The sequence below is a fragment of the Lolium rigidum genome, chromosome 7 (genome assembly GCF_022539505.1).
Source record: "Lolium rigidum isolate FL_2022 chromosome 7, APGP_CSIRO_Lrig_0.1, whole genome shotgun sequence".
NCBI classification, from domain to species: domain Eukaryota; kingdom Viridiplantae; phylum Streptophyta; class Magnoliopsida; order Poales; family Poaceae; genus Lolium; species Lolium rigidum.
Genome location: NC_061514.1, coordinates 122,478,868 through 122,500,003, shown reverse-complemented (window position 1 = coordinate 122,500,003; position 21,136 = coordinate 122,478,868).

Genomic DNA, 21,136 nt, shown 5'->3' with positions numbered 1-21,136 from the left:
ACAAACACCATAGATTTGACCATACACCGGAGTATATAATACAACCTCAGATAAATGTACTTCCTCCTTCTCTTTGAAATTTGTGTTAGATTTGTCAAAATTTAGATGTACTCAGTATTTAAATTTAAGATAACTTTTGTGAGATGAAGGGAGTATTTCTAGTTATTATCTTAAGCTAAACTTGTAAAAGTTAATCAATTTTATAATTACGAGTAACAATATATACATGTTGTTATACTAGCATATTACAAAACTACGTTTTAGTATGGATCTAGTCATACTAATTGTATATGTCATAAATGTTTTTACTTTTTCCTAGTACTATAAGTTAGCTAAATTTTAAAATGATTGACTTAGGAGTACACACATTTAAGAACCGAGTGAGTATATCGCAATAAAATAGATTTTAAAAAATGCACCATGGCTCTATAAACTTGGTGTGTGAAAACAATGTATTCTTGATCCATCAAGTTACAAACCCATCAAACATATTAAGTGGTTTATTTTTAAAAGAATAAATATTATCATATATTTATAGTACCAAATAGTACATGAAAGAAATATATTGTATTAGCCATATCTAGAATTTACAACAATGAAGTCTAGAAACCAGCAAACCTTTAAGATCTTCAAACTCTTTCTTTTTCTAAACCATTGTAAAAATTAACAAGGACACGCCCATAATTTTCAGCTACGATGCCTACGCTACGTGCACAACGCAACTACTTACGTAATCAACCAACATCGGCAAGAGTATCGACGATACTATACTGGCGCATGCAGGCCCTTGCGATTTTAAACGCCGAGGCAGGACGCTAAACATTGCGCTCACGTTGGCTAGGCAAATAAAAAAAGTTAGGGATAACTGTGTCAGAGATTTTACATACTTGATATTTTTCTCGCAACGATACACGGCGCATTCTCGTACACAGCACCAAGTTGTTGAAAAGTCCTCGGAACACTAATAAAGGTTGCAAAACCTTACTACGTAAGTGGGGCGCATAACTATGCCGTCTTTGGTGCATTTTTACGCATCTAAATTAATCACAACCGGTAGTCCATAATCAAATGATCTATTTATCTATTCAGATAGTAATTTCGTTTTCATTAAGCTATAAATCACCTTAGGTTACAATTATATTGCATTGCAGCTAGTTTACTAGATTTCAGCCTTTATCCTATAACTCTCAATAAAAAGGAAAAATAATGCGAAATCCCAAGGATAAATGATGACAAATAGAGATATCTCTCTAAATCCTAATTTTTAGTGTCTATCTATCCCGCGACATCATTCGCGCACCGTATTACGGTGGCGGTGGTGAGATGGCCGCCATCCTTCGTGCACGGTACTATGACGTTGGCGACACCGGCAGCCATCCTCTGCGCCTCAAACGATGACGAAGTCGTCTAGACGCCCGCCATCATCCCTACACCTAACGTTGACGATGGCGTCCAAATGCTATACATTGGAAATGTATCCATGAACTCCGGTGATTATGATATGATACTATATGTTATTTACATGATATGTGAGGTTCCCTAGTAGTTTTACATTGATTTGTGGTGATTTGCAACAAAGTCTCGTTTCGTTGGTTTTTAATGTTCCATTATATGAAAACCATGTTTTGCTTGTTTTGAGTTTCAGGGACCTTAGGGAGATCAAATGGATCTACGATTTTTGCCATGTCATTTTTACGGAATTATTAGAATATGAGCAAAGAGATGGACCATAGGGAACGTGGGCTAGGAGACAGGCCCACGGCATGGCCCACCCCTAGTCGTGTTGTGGGGCCCACCTTGGCCCTCATGTACCATTTTCCCTCGGTTTCAATGACATCCAATGAGTTTTGCCCTAAAACTGACTATATATATGACTTCGCCGTGAAGTCGCGACGAAGAAGTCAATATAGAAATAGCTTCAGAGGAGAAACGCCACCGTAGTCTCCCTCAGTTGGTACTCCCTTCCATCAACACCATCACAACCGCCACCATGATAGAGAGGGAGTAGTCCACCTCTGGACTATTGGTTTGTGAAAGTATGTTGTATTAATCTCTCTATATGTTCTTCACTAGTTCTTATCATATGAGTTGCTTACATGATTGTGATAATATATGTAATGTTTTGATTGTGGATCTTTTGTTATGAGATGTGTAACGAGATGCAATTAGTATATTTTCGTTGATGTATTGATAGATGCATATGTTACCCCATTCACGCATGTTCTGTTCTGATCAAACTTATATGCAATAACCCTTTTGGGGGATGTGTGTGTTATGCGGAGTGACTTGGTAATATGCACGTGGAAGTGACACAAATTCATGTGCTATTATGATAATTTGCTATTATGATTTTTACCTTTCCATTGGTTGATTACCTCTATAGGGATAAAAAGATCACTTCACCTGATGACAATCTAGGTGGCCTTGTTCGTTCAAGATGGTAATATGTAATTCACTTCATGTCAAAGTTCTCAAGGCAATACTCTGTATATTCTTAATATTGGTTTGAGGAGTTTTTCTTTACCAAGGGAGTACTCTTAATATTGGGGGATGTATATGTTGCGTCATCTCTATGCTAGGACATGAATGCTTATCAACAAACACAATATTGGTTGCTGATGTCTACGGGTGCTTCTATTCTTGTAGACAGTGTTGGGCCTCCAAGAGCAGAGGTTTGTAGAACAGCAGCAAGTTTCCCTTAAGTGGATCACCCAAGGTTTATCGAACTCGGGGAGGAAGAGGTCAAAGATATCCCTCTCAAGCAACCACTGCAACCACAAAGCAAGAAGTCTCTTGTGTCCCCAACACACCTAATAGGTGCACTAGTTCGGCGAAGAGATAGTGAAATACGAGGTGGTATGAATAAGTATAAGCAGTAGTAACGGCGCCGAGAAAAGTGCTTGTTGGCGTGTGATTGATGGTGGTAATATTGCAGGAAGTAAAGATGCGATAAAACGAGTAAACAAGCAGCGGTAGCGATATTTAGGAACAAGGCCTAGGGATCATACTTTCACTAGTGGACACTCTCAACATTGATCACATAACAGAATAAATAGATAGATGCTAGACTCTACACTCTCTTGTTGGATGATGAACACCACTAAGCGTGTAGGATTACACGAACCCTCAATGCCGGAGTTAACAAGCTCCACAATATTCAATGTTCATATTTAAATAACCTTAGAGTGCATAACAGATCAACATAACCAAACCAAGTACTAACATAGCATGCACACTGTCACCTTCACACTACGAAAGGAGGCATAGATCACATCAATACCATCATAGCAATAGTTAACTTCATAATCTACAAGAGATCACAATCATAGCCTACGCCAAGTACTACACGATGCACACACTTGTCACCATTACATCGTGCGGGAGGAATAAACTACTTTAATAACATCACTAGAGTAGCACACGGATAAATTGTGATACAAAACACATTGCAATCATAAAGAGATATAAATAAGCACTTCACTATGCCATTCATAACGGTGAATAAGTATTATGTGAAATATAGCCTAAGAGACCCACACGGTGCACACACTTGTCACCTTTACACACGTGGGACAAGGAGTCTCCGGAGATCACATAAGTAAAATCCACTTGACTAGCATAATGACATCTAGATTACAAGCATCATCATATGAATCTCAATCATGTAAGGCAGCTCATGAGATTATTGTATTGAAGTACATAGGAGAGAGATTAACCACATAGCTACCGGTACAGCCCCGAGCCTCGATGGAGAACTACTCCCTCCTCATGGGAGACAGCAGTGTTGATGAAGATGGCGGTGGTGACGATGGAGGAGCCTTCCGGGGCACTTCCCCGTCCCGGCGGCGTGCCGGAACGGAGACTCCTGTCCCCCGGATCTTGGCTTCGCGATGGCGGCGGCTCTGGAAGTTTTTCTCTGGTTTCGTCGAACGTGATAGGGTTTTCGCGATGGAGACCTTAAGTAGGCGGAAGGGCAGCCTCGGAGGGGGCCTGGTGGGCCCACACACTAGGGGGGCACGGCCTCCCCTCTGGCCGCGCCAGGGTGGCGTGTGGGGCCCCCAGGGCTTCCCTCTGGCGGCTCTCGGGTGTTCTGGAAGCTTCGTCCAATTATAAGACTGCGGGCGTTGATTTCGTCCAATTCCGAGAATATTTCCTTACTAGGATTTACGAAACCAAAAACAACAGAAAACAGGAACTGGCACTTCGGCATCTCGTCAATAGGTTAGTTCCGGAAAACGCATAAATACGACATAAAGTATGTATAAAACATGTAGATATCATCAATAATGTGGCATGGAACATAAGAAATTATCGATACGTCGGAGACGTATCGAGCATCCCCAAGCTTAGTTCATGCTCGTCCCGAGCGAGGTAAACGATAACAAAGATAATTTCTGGAGTGACATGCCATCATAACCTTGATCATACTATTGTAAGCATATGTAATGAATGCAGCGATCAAAACAATGGTAATGACATGAGTAAACAAATGAATCATAAAGCAAAGACTTTTCATGAATAGTACTTCAAGACAAGCATCAATAAGTCTTGCATAAGAGTTAACTCATAAAGCAATAAATCAAAGTAAAGGTATTGAAGCAACACAAAGGAAGATTAAGTTTCAGCGGTTGCTTTCAACTTATAACATGTCTATCTCATGGATATTGTCAATGTAAAGTAATATAACAAGTGCAATATGCAAGTATGTAGGAATCAATGCACAGTTCACACAAGTGTTTGCTTCTTGAGGTGGAGAGAGATAGGTGAACTGACTCAATCATAAAAGTAAAAGAAAGGCCCTTCGCGAGAGGAAGCATTGATTGCTATATTTGTGCTAGAGCTTTGGTTTTGAAAACAAGAAACAATTTTGTCAACGGTAGTAATAAAGCATATGTGTTATGTAAATTATATCTTACAAGTTGCAAGCCTCATGCATAGTATACTAATAGTGCCCGCACCTTGCCCTAATTAGCTCGGATTACCGGATTATCATCGCAATACACATGTTTTAACCAAGTGTCACAAAGGGGTACCTCTATGCCGCTCTGTACAAAGGTCTAAGGAGAAAGCTCGCATTGGATTTCTCGCTTTTGATTATTCTCAACTTAGACATCCATACCGGGACAACATAGACAACGGATAATGGACTCCTCTTTAATGCATAAGCATGTTGCAACAATTAATGTTCTCATATGAGATTGAGGATATATGTCCAAAACTGAAACTTCCACCATGGATCATGGCTTTAGTTAGCGGCCCAATGTTCTTCTCTAACATTATGCATGCTCTAACCATTAAATGAGTGGTAAATCTCACTTACTTCAGACAAGACGGACATGCATAGCAACTCACATGATATTCAACAAAGAGTAGTTGATGGCGTCCCCAGGAACAGGGTTATCGCACAACAAACAACTTAATAAGAGATAAAGTGCATAAGTACATATTCAATACCACAATAGTTTTTAAGCTATTTGTCCCATGAGCTATATATTGCAAAGGTAAAGAATGGAAATTTTAAAGGTAGCACTCAAGCAATTTACTTTGGGATGGCGGAGAAATACCATGTAGTAGGTAGGTATGGTGGACACAAATGGCATAGTGGTTGGCTCAAGGATTTTGGATGCATGAGAAGTATTCCCTCTCGATACAAGGTTTAGGCTAGCAAGGTTATTTGAAACAAACACAAGGATGAACCGGTGCAGCAAAACTCACATAAAAGACATATTGTAAACATTATAAGACTCTACACCGTCTTCCTTGTTGTTCAAACCAATACTACAAATTATCTAGACCTTAGAGAGACCAATTATGCAAACCAAATTTTAGCAAGCTCTATGTATTTCTTCATTAATGGGTGCAAAGTATATGATGCAAGAGCTTAAACATGAGCACAACAATTGCCAAGGATCAAATTATTCAAGACATTTTAGAATTACTACATGTAGCATTTCCCGATTCCAACCATATAACAATTTAACGAAGAAGATTCAACCTTCGCCATGAATACTATGAGTAAACCCTAAGGACATATTTGTCCATATGCAACAGTGGAGCGTGTCTCTCTCCCACACAATGAATGCTAGGATCCATATTATTCAAACATAAACAAAAACAAACAGACGCTCCAAGTAAAGTACATAAGATGTGATGGAATAAAAATATAGTTTCAGGGGAGGAACCTGATAATGTTGTCGATGAAGAAGGGGATGCCTTGGGCATCCCCAAGCTTAGATGCTTGAGTCTTCTTGAAATATGCGGGGATGAACCACGGGGCATCCCCAAGCTTAGACTCTTCAATCTTCTTGATCATAGTATATCATCCTCCTCTCTTGACCCTTGAAAACTTCCTCCACACCAAACTCGAAACAAACTCATTAGAGGGTTAGTGCATAATCAAAAATTCACATATTCAGAGGTGACATAATCATTCTTAACACTTCTGGACATTGCCCAAAGCTACTGGAAGTTAATGGAACAAAAAATCCATCCAACATAGCAAAAGAAGCAATGCGAAATAAAAGGCAGAATCTGTCAAAACAGAACAGTCCGTAAAAACGAATTTTATTGAGGCACCATACTTGCTCAAATGAAAATGCTCAAATTGAATGAAAGTTGCGTACATATCTGAGGATCACTCGCGTAAATTGGCATAATTTTCTGAGTTACCTACAGAGAATTAGGCCCAGATTCGTGACAGCAAGAAATGCATTTCTAGCGCAATAATCCAAATCTAGTGTGAACCTTACTATCAAAGACTTTACTTGGCACAACAATGCAACAAAATTAAGATAAGGAGAGGTTGCTACAGTAGTAACAACTTCCAAGACACAAATATAAAATAAAAGTACTGTAACAAAATAAACACATGGGTTATCTTCCAAGAAGTTCTTTCTTTATAGCCATTAAGATGGGCTCAGCAGTTTTAATGATGCACTCCCAAGAAATAGTAGTTGAAGCAAAAGGGAGCATCAAAAAGCAAATTCAAAACAAATTTAATCCTAACATGCTTCCTATGAAAAGGAATCTTGTAAATAAACAAGTTCATGAAGAGCAAAGTAACAAGCATAGAAAGATAGAACAAGTGTAGCTTCAAAAATTTCAGCACATAGAGAGGTGTTTTAGTAACATGAAAATTTTTACAACCATATTTTCCTCTCTCATAATAACTTTCAGTAGCAACATGAGCAAACTCAACAATATAACTATCACATAAAGCATTCTTATCATGAGTCTCATGCATAAAATTATTACTCTCCACATAAGCATAATCAATTTTATTAGTAATGGTGGGAGCAAATTCAACAAAGTAGCTATCATTATTATTCTCATCATCAAATATAGGAGGCATATTGTAATCATAATCAAATTTATCCTCCATAACAGGCGGTACCAAACGACCAATATCATTATAATCATCATAAATAGGAGGCAAAGTATCATCAAAGTGAATTTTCTCCTCAATGCTTGGGGGACTAAAAATATCATGCCCATCAAAGCCAGCTTCCCCAAGCTTAGAATTTTCCATATCATTAGCAACAATGGTGTTCAAAGCGTTCATACTAATATGTTCCATAGGTTTTTTAATTTTCGCATCAAACCATCCATGTCTTAAATCAGGAAATAGAATAAGAAGCTCATTGTTGTCCATTATGCCTAACTAGTGTAAACAAGAAACAAAAAGATGCCATTGCAGGATCTAAAGGAAATAGCTTCGAGCACACACACAACGGCAACAGAAAAGTACTTTACCTGACCGGAGTATGAGTGCCTTTTACCTTTCCCCCCCGGCAACGGCGCCAGAAAAGTGGCTAGTTGCCGGAGTCCGGTGTGTGTGTGCCGTTTACCTTTCCTCCCGGCAACGGCGCCGAGAAAAGTGCTTGATGTCTACGGGTGTTTCTATTCTTGTAGACAGTGTTGGGCCTCCAAGAGCAGAGGTTTGTAGAACAGCGACAAGTTTCCCTTAAGTGGATCACCCAAGGTTTATCGAACTCGGGGAGGAAGAGGTCAAAGATATCCCTCTCAAGCAACCACTGCAACCACAAAGCAAGAAGTCTCTTGTGTCCCCAACACACCTAATAGGTGCACTAGTTCGGCGAAGAGATAGTGAAATACGGGTGGTATGAATAAGTATAAGCGGTAGTAACGGCGCCGAGAAAAGTGCTTGTTGGCGTGTGGTTGATGGTGGTAATATTGCAGGAAGTAAAGATGCGATAAAACGAGTAAACAAGCAGCGGTAGCAGTATTTAGGAACAAGGCCTAGGGATCATACTTTCACTAGTGGACACTCTCAACATTGATCACATAACGGAATAAATAGATAGATGCTAGACTCTACACTCCCTTGTTGGATGATGAACACCACTAAGCGTGTAGGATTACACGAACCCTCAATGCCTGGAGTTAACAAGCTCCACAATATTCAATGTTCATATTTAAATAACCTTAGAGTGCATAACGAGATCAACATAACCAAACCAAGTACTAACATAGCATGCACTACTGTCACCTTCACACTACGAAAGGAGGCATAGATCACATCAATACCATCATAGCAATAGTTAACTTCATAATCTACAAGAGATCACAATCATAGCCTACGCCAAGTACTACACGATGCACACACTCGTCACCATTACATCGTGCGGGAGGAATAAACTACTTTAATAACATCACTAGAGTAGCACACGGATAAATTGTGATACAAAACACATTGCAATCATAAAGAGATATAAATAAGCACTTTATTATGCCATTCATAACGAGTGAATAAGTATTATGTGAAATATAGCCTAAGAGACCCACACGGTGCACACACTCGTCACCTTTACACACGTGGGACAAGGAGTCTCCGGAGATCACATAAGTAAAATCCACTTGACTAGCATAATGACATCTAGATTACAAGCATCATCATATGAATCTCAATCATGTAAGGCAGCTCATGAGATTATTGTATTGAAGTACATAGGAGAGAGATTAACCACATAGCTACCGAGTACGGCCCAGAGCCTCGATGGAGAACTACTCCCTCCTCATGGGAGACAGGCGGCGTTGATGAAGATGGCGGTGGTGACGATGGAGGAGCCTTCGGGGGCACTTCCCCGTCCGGCGGCGTGCCGGAACAAAGACTCCTGTCCCCCGGATCTTGGCTTCGCGATGGCGGCGGCTCGCGGAAGGTTTTCTCTGGTTTCGTCGAACGTGATAGGGTTTTCGCGACGGAGACCTTAAGTAGGCGGAAGGGCAGCCTCGGAGGGGCCTGGTGGGCCCACACACTAGGGGGCGCGGCCCCCCTCTAGCCGCGCCGGGGTGGCGTGTGGGGCCCCCGGGGCTTCCCTCCGGCGGCTCTCGGGTGTTCGGAAGCTTCGTCCAATTATAAGACTGCGGGCGTTAATTTCGTCCAATTCCGAGAATATTTCCTTACTAGGATTTACTGAAACCAAAAACAGCGAGAAAACGGAGACGGCACTTCGGCATCTCGTCAATAGGTTAGTTCCGGAAAACGCATAAATACGACATAAAGTATGTATAAAACATGTAGATATCATCAATAATGTGGCATGGAACATAAGAAATTATCGATACGTCGGAGACGTATCAGTTGCTACAGCTTGTTGCTTTTTATAAAAGTGTGTAATCCATGTCACCATGTTTCTGAGAGAGAGATCAAGTGAACCCATTAAACCTGGTCCATTTTAAACCATAAGAACAACCTTTAAACTTGATTTACTTGCACTTTTATTATCAGAACTTATTAATTTTGAAAAATCAAAAATACTTTTCTTACTTTATTTACTTTATATTATTGTAAGTTCTGGATTGCCTACACACCGTTGTGCCTGACAAATGCTTCGATGGAGTTGTATACACAAAATTGTTTTTTTGACTTGACAGGTTGCTTGAAGGGTACATAAGGAAGAACTATATTTTTGGGTTTTGTGTGTGTGTATGTGAGAAATTATTTTGGGTATTTTCGGGTTAATAAATAGTGATAAATTTAAAGTGTGGTAATATTATTAATTGTAAATGTGTTTCTAATGATTTAAAATGGACCGGGGTTCATGGGTTCACTTGTCTACTTTTTTTTAAGTTGTAGTGGGCATAAATAATTCATAAATGAGATAATATTGGTGGAACTTCATCATGTGTTTGATAAGCATTCATATGGTCATTATGTCCTAGCATAGATATGATACAACAGATCTCTCTTATACTCCTCAAGAAAGGGAAAACTCCAAGCAATCTTGAATTAAGAGCCAACAGAGTATAGCCTTAAGTAATTTACCATAATATTTGAATCTCAAATGTGCTACCTTGAACAAACAATATTATCACACCATCACATGATAATTCTAGCACATGTATTCATTTTATCCCTAGTGAGGCAGCAAAAGAAAGGTAAATACCATAGTGTATCTTGAATTTGTTGTCACCACTCGATTACTACCAGCATGCTACTCCATCTAATACACACTTCTCCCCACACATATTCTTGAATACAAGTTGGATTAGAACAAGTACTTAAGAACGGGGTACATGCTATGCATATATCAATACATCTTACACATAATAGGTTCCAATCTCTTATACTCAATATCATAGAATAAATATCCACCACATAGGAATTACATATATGACCATAGTCATGTTGGCAACTCATATGGTACTAGATCTATGAAGGACATGAGACAAATAGATCAAGCTACTGCCACAAACCCATAGTCCATAGGTGGCGCACTCTCTCTTCATCATGATTATGATGGTGGGGACGTTGGAGAAGGTGGAGAACCCTTCAGCGGCGGCTCCGATGGAGTTTCTCACCTCCAATTGTGTTTCCTCCAAATCAAATAGTTTGCCAGAATGTGTTGCCGGCCAAAACCCACCGGCGAGCAGCGACGGGCAACACGGAGAGCCGGGAGGCTCCCAGGACTGCTGGTGGGCCCTGGTCCCTCGGGCGACGGCCCGCAAAACTCCGGCACACGTCCTGGCTAATGCGAGGGTGTGCCACCTGACCTTATACCGGTCGGGGAAGGTGATGGATTGCTTCAATTAGTTTCTCGCATGGCAAACACGTAAACATTAAATACGAGCCCCGATCGGCTCTTAGGTTACCCTGTGAATCGGCTCAAAGAGCCGATTGACCCATGGTTCACGTTGGATTTACGATAACATGGGGATCCTGCTTTATCAAAACCAAGTTAAATCCATCTACGATAGTCTAGGGTTTTCACCGCATAACCGGAACGTCCTATGCGTAGTTGAGCCTGGCAGATACGAAAGATAATAGAAAATTAGTCCTAAAAGAGGCCTAAAAACCAACATGAAGTTGATTCCCAGAACAATCCCTCTAGGATCAGCAAACCATACCTTACGCACTACTGGATCGTTCAACCCGTTTGCAAGGCCTAATCATGCGGATATCAAACTAATCCTTGGAGAGCAAGGAACAACTATAACAGATCAGATCTACTAAATAAAGATTAAGCAAGACGCTGCCCTTACACCCAAGATAGGTGTAAAGGCAGCTAGATATTGAGGGGCAGCGTAGCTAAGCAAGCATATCAGAAAAGTATCGACGTCAGCCCCAAAACATCTACGATAAACAATACTACTCGCCATCAACAAGGCTTCAGTACGAGCAATACCAAACAACGAATAAGGCGATCTCGCCTAGATCGCAAGCTGCGATCTAGGCAGCATGACGCTTACCCGGAAGAAACCCTCGAAACAAGGGGTGGCGATGCGCCTAGATTGGTTTGTTGTGAACGTGATCGTCCTCCTTTCTCAATAATCCTAGGTACATATTTATAGTCCGTAGACTTTCTATTTTTACAATAAACCTAGCTGTGTACGACTAAACTCTATCTCTTAATTAAAACGTGACCTACTATAATGTACAGATACACGGGCAATCTAGCCCAAACTCTCGCACAAGGCCGATTCAGAGACACTTTATATTCATGTCCTCTAAGCCCATCTCAATCACGGCCCATCTCCTGCTTTGGCTAAATTCTGGTGATAACACATGCCCCCTGGTTTTGGCAATAATAATTCCAAAACCACTCTGTTTTTTTTATCGGGTCACGCGTTGCAGAGCAGAACCGCTTCAGTGTCCTTCCATCACGATGTCTTGTCTTCTCAACTTCTGCGTTCTGCACGATTGACAGTTTTAGCACCACTTCCTCGAAAACTGCCCACGCATTGAATCATCTCCCACTAATATTCCCTTTATTTATCCTCATCCGAGCAGTTCGCCTCTTCATTCCCCTGTTCCGCATTAGTAATCGGAAAAAACCCTCCTCTGCACCATGGACTCCTCCTCCTCCTCTGCCTCCTCGGGCCTCTCCTTCCAATCCTCCTCCTCCAGCGAGCCGGCGCCAGAGTACGACCCGATAGCGGCGTACGAGGCCCTCGCCCCAGAGTGGTGGGACGAGAGGGATTGGGTCTTCACCGACGGGTCAGAGGACGACGCATCCCTGACCGACGGGGAGGACAACCTCCAGTTCCTTGTGGACGGGGGGTTGGAGGAGGAGAGTGACGACGACGCCTTCTCCTGGGACGCGGGCCTCTCCTCCGACGAGGAGGATGAATCGGAGGACGACTCCTCCGACGACGAGTACCCGCCGGCGAAGCGCTTCCGCGCCGGGTCGGAGGACGACGATGACGACGACGAAGAAGAAGAAGCCCCTGCCGGCGGCTTCAGCAGCAGCGACGAAGACGTCACCGGCAGCAGCACCGATAGCGGCGAGGACGGCGACGACGAGGGCAGCGACGACCCCTAGAATAGGGCTAGTAGTAGGGCATTAGGCCGCAGATCCTCCTTTTGTGAGCAATCGGCTCTTCTTGTAAAAATCCTCCTTTAATCAATGAAGAAGGCTTCTATGTTTGATTTTCCCGATTGTCATGTCTGGTTTTCCCGATTGTCAAAATAGGTCAATGCTCAAAGAGCCGATGGCAACGCATCGGTCTTTTATAATAAAACGTCAGTTAAGGCCAGATTCAGAAGATCCCCAAATCCAAACAGTAATCTATGACCCTCATAACAGTCTGTACTTCTAAAGTCGATGGCTGCGCATCGGCTGTTTTATTCTAAAGTCGATGTCTGTGCATCGGCTGTGCCTTGTATATCCTTGTATATTAAAAAAAATTTACTGGCCGATTTCATGCATCGGCCCCCATATTTCACTGACCGTCATCCCACATACTTGGGAAATATTTCTTGAGATGCTGACCATTGACACCCACTGGAAATTTTACCCCGCTCAGCTCCTCAAGCATGTATGCATTACCCTTTAAAACTTGGTCGACCCTGTACGGCCCGTGCCAATTTGGAGACCATTTACCATACACTGCCTCCTTAGTCCCCAATGGCAATACAGCTTCCCATACCAGATCACCAACGTGGAACTCCTTTGGTCTCACCTTCTTATTATATGCGCGAGCTACCTTGGCTTTGTTCTCTTTAATTTTCTCAAGTGACCAAAGTCTAAGTTCCGTTAAATCCTCAATACTATCACTCATCAGGGCTGCATATTCTTCAGCTGTTAAATCATTCTGAAACGTGACACGTCTCGAGCCAGCCGTGATCTCCCAGGGTAATACAGCTTCTTGTCCATAGACCAGATGGTATGGCGAGGTTTTTATCGCTCCATGACATGACATGTGATAAGCCCACAAAGCCTCTGACAATACCTCGTGCCAACGTCTAGGATGCTCGTCGACTTTCCTCTTAATCAACTTGATAAGGCTCTGGTTAGACGCCTCAGCTTGTCCATTTGCTTGAGCATAATATGGAGATGATCGGATCAGCTTAATCCCCGTGTCCTCGCAGAACTTTCTAAACTCGCGAGAAGTGAAGACCGAACCTCCATCGGTCGTGATAGTCTGGGGAATCCCGAATCTATGAATGACATGTTCTTTTACGAAATTGATAACATCTGCCGATGCTATTGACTTCATAGGGACAGCCTCCACACATTTGGTGAAATAATCTGTAATGGCCAAAATCCACACATGGCCTTTGCTCGATGGAGGATTGATTTTGCCGATCATATCCATGCCCCACCCTCGAAATGGCCAAGGCTTGATGAGGGGGTTCATTGCTGATGCGGGCACCATCTGAATTTTCCCAAACTTCTGACATGCTTGACACCCTTTATAGTACTCAAATCAATCCTCAAGCATGGTGGGCCAATAAAACCCCGATCGCCTGATCAACCATTTCATCTTATGAGCCGATTGGTGAGTTCCACATGCGCCTTCATGCACCTCGTGTAAGAGCCGATTTGACTCGGCTGGTCCCAGACATATGAGAAGTAACCCTTCCAACGTCCTGTAGAACATGTCATCCTCAATAAGGACGTACTTCATGGCCTTGTACCTTATCCGTTTAGGTGCCCCCCGAGCCGAATCTTTCAAGTACTTGAAGATATCGGCTCTCCAGTCATCCGGTTCCATGAACTGTACCTAGACATCGGCCCCACCTGCTACGTCCTTGTAGCCTGACGCCATCTGTGCGAGATCGTTCGCCTCGGTATTCTGCGACCTCGGGATCCAGTTGAAGTTTATGTACCTAAATTGTGTCATCAGCTCACGGCATTGCATCCATAATGGGAAGAGCGACTCGCTCTCACATTTATATTCCTCCGTGAGTTGGGAAATCACCAATTTTGAGTCTCCAAAAAGTTCCACCGCTTCTGCTCCGGCTTCCAAAAGCAACTCCATTCCCTTGCGTATGGCTTCATACTCAGCGACATTTTTGGTGCAAGGGGTGGACAGCCTGATGGAGAAGGAATATGTTGCCCCCCGGGGCGACACGAGCAGAATGCCGATGCCACAACCGTCATCACAAGCCGATCCATCGAAAAACATGGCCCATGCACGCACAGACAATGCTGCTATATCAGTGTTGATTCGTTCAGCAATAAGATCGGCCAACGCCTGTCCCTTGACTGCTTTTGCAGGCTGATATCGGAGATCGAATTCCGATAATGCAAACATCCATTTACCGAGTCGGCCTTTCAACACAGGAGCCGACAGCATATGTTTGATGACATATGATTTGCATATGATGACAATTTCTGCTGACAGAAAGATGTGACGAAGCTTGGTGCAGGTGAAAAATAGGCAGAGGCACAACTTCGCGATCTTAGGGTACCTAGTCTCTGCATCCAACATCCTTACGCTCGGGTGAAAGCGACTCTCTCCGAGACCATCATAAACTTGCACCACCACGAGGCGATGGAAGTGCGGCTACTGACAAGTAAATATAGAATGGCCTGTCTTGCTGGGGCGGAACCAACACAGGTGGCTTCGTTAGATACTCTTTAATCTCGTCAAATGCTCGCTGCTGCTCTGCCCCCAGCGAAACTCCTCATCAGCTTTAACTTTTACTAATACCATGAACGGCTCGATTCGCCCTGACAGGTTGGAGATGAACCTTCTGACGAAGTTGATTTTGCCGATGAGACACTGGAGCTCTTTCTTCGTGGTAGGTGGCTTCATTGTTTGTACTGCCTCCTGACTTTTCAGGCCGATCTCAATTCCGCGTTCATGAACCAAGAAGCCCAAGAATTGACCGGCCGTCACACCAAAAGCACACTTCTTTTGATTCATTCTTAGCCCGAATTTTCTAGTTCGGTCCAGGATGCGTCGCAAATCCTCCAAGTGTCCTTCCACTGAGACAGACTTGACCACCACGTCATCAATGTAAATCTCCACCAACTTGCCGATCAGATCATGAAAGATATAATTCATGGCTCTTTGGTATGTTGCGCCGACATTTTTTAGTCCAAATGTCATGACTACATATTCAAACAAGCCCACCGAACCTGGTACTCTGAATGCAGTCTTGTGTATATCTTCTGGAGCCATAAAAATTTGGTTCTAACCGGCATTGCCATCCATGAAACTTAAAACCTTATGACCCGCAGCTGCATTGATCAATGTTTCTGCTACCGGCATTGGATACTCATCCTTTGGAGTGGCTCTATTGAGATCCCGAAAATCTATAGCGACGCGCCATCGGCCGTCTTTTTCTCTACAGGTACGATACTAGAAATCCACTCAGCATACCTGCATGGCCTGATGAACCCGACGTTCAACATTTTCTCGATCTCTTTCTTGACTTCTTCTAAAATTTCGGCCTTCATCTGTCGTGCTCGTTGTTGGAATGGCCGAAATCCTTTCTTAAGAGGGAGCCGATGCTCAATGATGCTCTTGTCTAACCCGGGCATCTCTGTGTAATCCCAGGCGAAACAATCTGGGTATTCTTTCAACAAAGCTATCATCAGGCCCCTCAGATGCGGATCTAACTTTTTGCTGATAAATGTTGGTCGTGGCTTATCCCCAGGACCAATGTCAATCTCTTCTAGCTCATCAGCCGATGTAAACCCATACCCTAGCTTTTCGTCGCCTGCTAGATCGATGCTAAACACAGGCAAGACGTATGGCGAGGATAATTTTGGCCGATTGCTGGAATCGGCCTCCTTTTTGATTGCCTTGCTCAATGAAGGTTTACAACTTATTTGTGCTCCACTACGGGAGGGAGTCTCCCTACTATGACTACGTGACATGCCTGAGGTGAGATCATTGCTTTTTATTTTTTGGGGCCGATCGCAGGGATCGGCCTTGCCACGTACATCGATTGATGTTGCTCTTGCTACTCTGTCGAGGCCGGTGGATAAGACCAGCCTCACCCCGTTTTTGTAACTTCGATGCGCTCACGGCCGTCCAAGCTGACTCCGGAGAGCGGCTCCCGGTCTTCCGCGTCCCAAATATTCATGCCGGCTATTGAGACCTCGATCGAGTCGTGCTGCATGAACGACCTCCACTTCATCTCCATCCCATTGTATCGAGCCTTCGGTGCATTGTAGATGGAATGCGGCGATTGGCGTGAATCCAATCCCTCCCTAGCAGGACAGCGTAGGTGCTTTTGCTGTCGACGATGAAGAATAATGTAGGGATGGTTTTTCGGCCTACGGTTAGATCCACGTTCAGAACGCCTTGCGTCTCTGACGCTTGGCCATTGAAGTCGCTTAGTGTGACGTTAGTTTTGATCAGATCTGCGTTAGAGCGTCCCAAACGCCGTAGCATGGAGTATGACATTATATTGACTGCCGCTCCCGTGTCAACCAACATCTTGCTGACAGGCTGCCCGTTGATATAACCTCTTAGGTACAGGGCCTTCAAATGTTTGTAGCTCTTCTCACGTGGCTTTTCAAAGATGACTGGCCGTGTGCCGCAGTCAAACTGTGCTACCGGCACTTCTTCGGTTCCTGGAGCACGAAACTCCGACGAAAGTATGAACACCATATTTGTGACAGCCGATGCACTCGCATCGGCTTTTACTTGCTTGGGGCGCCATTCTTTCTTCTGTGGACGACTCTCCGCGTCCAAAGTTTGCTGAATTTTCACGGCCAGATCGGGCCGCGCTTTCCTCAACGTATGCGGGTATTGCGCCTCGGCTTCCTCCAAGCTACGTAGCCGGCTGAACCCTACGCTTACGGGAGTAGGCCGAGTCCATCGGGGCACCACCTTGGCCGGTGGTATCTATCTTCTTCTTCATCTTCTGACTCCTCAAAATCTTCCTCTTGAGATGACTCGGCTCGTTTGTTCTGAGGTGGGAGAGGCCCGAGACGCTTGAACACTGACACCTCGCTTGTGTCCTTCTTCTGCTGTCTACACTCCGGGCAGTTGTCGATCGTAGGCAATCGGCTCATTCCTGAATCCCAGCAGTGCTTAAAGAAAGGACAATCCCAGTGTCTATCCATGTCCTCCTGCTCTCTTGACTTCCCCTTAGCGCGGTGCTCATATCCTTCGTCGTCTCTATCATACCGACGATATCTTCCATTGTCTATGTCAGACCGACGATATCTTTCATCATCTCTGTCGTACCGCCGACGTCGGTCGTACTGACGCTCATATTTGTTAAGGAGATGCGCGGAGAGTGGTCGTTGATATCGCATGCTTCTCACTTGTTCCTCGGTGACGTACCGTTTGTCATCATATCGGGGCCGGTCGCGTGGGCCGGCCTCCTCCTCCTCCTTGCCACGGGAGTGACCGCTTTCTTCTTTATCCTTGCCATGGTGGTATACAGGCCCTGCCATGTTAACATCGAACGAGAAATCTAACTGATGCCTCGTAGCGTGATTGATTTCCACCATGTTGACGCTAGGAAACGGGTGCGTGTCCACTTTCATGGCAAACTGACCAAGGATCAAACGGCCTTGTTCTATCGCCGTTTGGATCTGTCGGCGCAACTCTTTGCAGTCATTGGTGATGTGGGTGAACGAGTGATGCCACTTGCAGTATGGTCTCCCGTTCATTTCTTGCGCCGTAGGGATTTTATGGCCTTCGGGTAACTTCAGCTGTTTTTCCTTAAGCAATAAATTGAATATCTGCTCAGCTTTGCTTATATCGAAGTCAAACCCTTTTGCAGGCCCTTGTGGTTTCACCCATTTGCAGGACACGGGAATTGCCCCCCGAGCCCATTCAGCCACGGCTACTTCCTGGTCTTCTGGAGAGTCTCCAACTTCTTCTGTCTCGACCAGGCCTATCGGACGCTTGAACTTGTCTTGGTACAGTTCTGGGTGGCGCTGTTCATACAATGTTAATTTCTGGACCATATGCGCCAGTGAACTGTATTCTACTTGGAAAGCCAGATCCTTGATCGGCGCTGCGAGGCCCAACGCTGCCAGATCGACTGCTTCTTTCTCAGTTAAACGAGCCGAATAACATCGGTTCTCGACAGCTCTGAAACGCCGAATGTACTCCGACACCGTTTCTCCCCGCTTCGCCGCACTCGCGCTAGATCGGCAATGCCAGCCTCGGTAGCTTCTGAGTGATATTGAACATGAAACTGTTCTTCCAGTTGCTTCCACGTCCGGACTGAGTTTGGCGGCAACGAGGTGTACCACCCAAAAGCTGGTCCCGTGAGAGATTGTGCAAAAAACCTTACACGTAACGGGTCTGATGCTGAAATCATGCCCAATCGTGCCAAATATCGGCTCACGTGCTCAATTGAGCTAGACCCTTCGATCCACTGAACTTTGAGAATTCAGGGAGCCGATACTTGGGTGGCAGCGGGATCAAATCATACTCGTCGGGGTACGGCTTGGAATAGCCGATTGTTCTCCTCTTTGGCAGGATGCCGAACTGGTCTCTCAAGATTGTACTGAGTTGTTCCACGGTAGGAGCTGCAGGGGCTGAGCTTTCATGACTCGTTTCGATGGCATATTTAGCTAGCCACGCCTGTTTATCGGCGTCTGCCCCAGAAATCCCTACTGGTGCAATCTGGTTTGTGCGCGCCAAGGTATTGCAGTCCGGCACGTATGTACACACGTATCCGTGTGGGATTTCTTTAGGCGGCTCATACAGGAATTGGCAATCGCCGGGATCGCCTCCAACCTTGTAGACGACGTATGCCTGGTGAACCCTGTGGCTCGCGGAGCTGCAGCGCGAATGGTAGTTGCGGTGCGGTGCGGAACGGTATCTCTCCTCGGTGAGTCCCTAGGGCAGGCCCCGACGGAGAGTGCTGATGCTTCATGATTTCCGAACCACGCGAACCGCAACGGCGCTCGAAGCGTTCACCGGGCTCTCGGAATGACGGTGTAGAGAATGAGCCACCATGTAATTAACTTCCGGCGCGAGCTGCGGTGCGTTCCTCCGAAGGGACGAGACGGATCTACTTCATCGAGAACGCCTTCGGGTGAGAACCCTTTCCACCTGATGCCATGTGAACGGGTCTTTGCGAAAGAGCCGATGAGATCGGATTCGAAGACGGCTTTAATCTCATCGTACTTCTTCGTGCTCCTCAGGCAGATCTTGGTACGTGACTAGTTTGTCAGCCATCTCAGCTGCAGATGTTGACGTAATTGCTGTAGAATGTCCCACCGGGCGTGCCAGAATGTGTTCCCGGCCAAAACCCACCGGCGAGCGGCGACGGGCAACACGGAGAGCCGGGAGGCTCCCGGAGCTGTCGGTGGGCCTTGGTCCCTCGGGCGACGGCCCGCAAAACTCCGGCACACGTCCCGGCTAATGCGAGGCGTGCCACCTGACCTTATACCTGGTCGGGGAAGGTGATGGATTGCTTCAATTAGTTTCCTGCAGGGCAAACACGTAAACATTAAATACGAGCCCCGATCGGCTCTTAGGTTACCACAGTGAATCGGCTCAAAGAGCCGATTGACCCATGGTTCACGTTGGATTTACGATAACATGGGGATCCTGCTTTATCAAAACCAAGTTAAATCCATCTACGGTAGTCTAGGGTTTTCACCGCATAACCGGAACGTCCTACGCGTAGTTGAGCCTGGCAGATACGAAAGATAATAGAAAATTAGTCCTAAAAGAGGCCTAAAAACCAACATGAAGTCGATTCCCGAAACAATCCCTCTAGGATCAGCAAACCATACCTTACGCACTACTGGATCGTTCAACCTGTTTGCAAGGCCTAATCATGCAGATATCAAACTAATCCTTGGAGAGCAAGGAACAACTATAACAGATCAGATCTACTAAATAAAGATTAAGCAAGACGCTGCCCTTACACCCAAGATAGGTGTAAAGGCAGCTAGATATTGAGGGGCAGCGTAGCTAAGCAAGCATATCAGAAAAGTATCGACGTCAGCCCCAAAACATCTACGATAAACAATACTACTCGCCATCAACAAGGCTTCAGTACGAGCAATACCAAACAACGAATAAACTGATACTGCATTGCGATCTAGGTAGCATGACGCTTACCCGGAAGAAACCCTCGAAACAAGGGGTGGCGATGCGCCTAGATTGGTTTATTATGAACGTGATCGTCCTCCTTTCTCAATAACCCTAGGTACATATTTATAGTCCGTAGACTTTCTATCTTTACAATAAACCTAGCTGTGTACGACTAAACTCTATCTCTTAATTAAAACGTGACCTACTATAATGTACAGATACACGGGCAATCTAGCCCAAACTCTCGCACAAGGCCGATTCAGAGACACTTTATATTCATGTCCTCTAAGCCCATCTCAATCACGGCCCATCTCCTGCTTTGGCTAAATTATGGTGATAACACAAAGGCCATGTCGAAATTTAACGCACTCACGAGATCGATGACCTAAATTGATTCCACCGCCGCAAGAGAAACCTT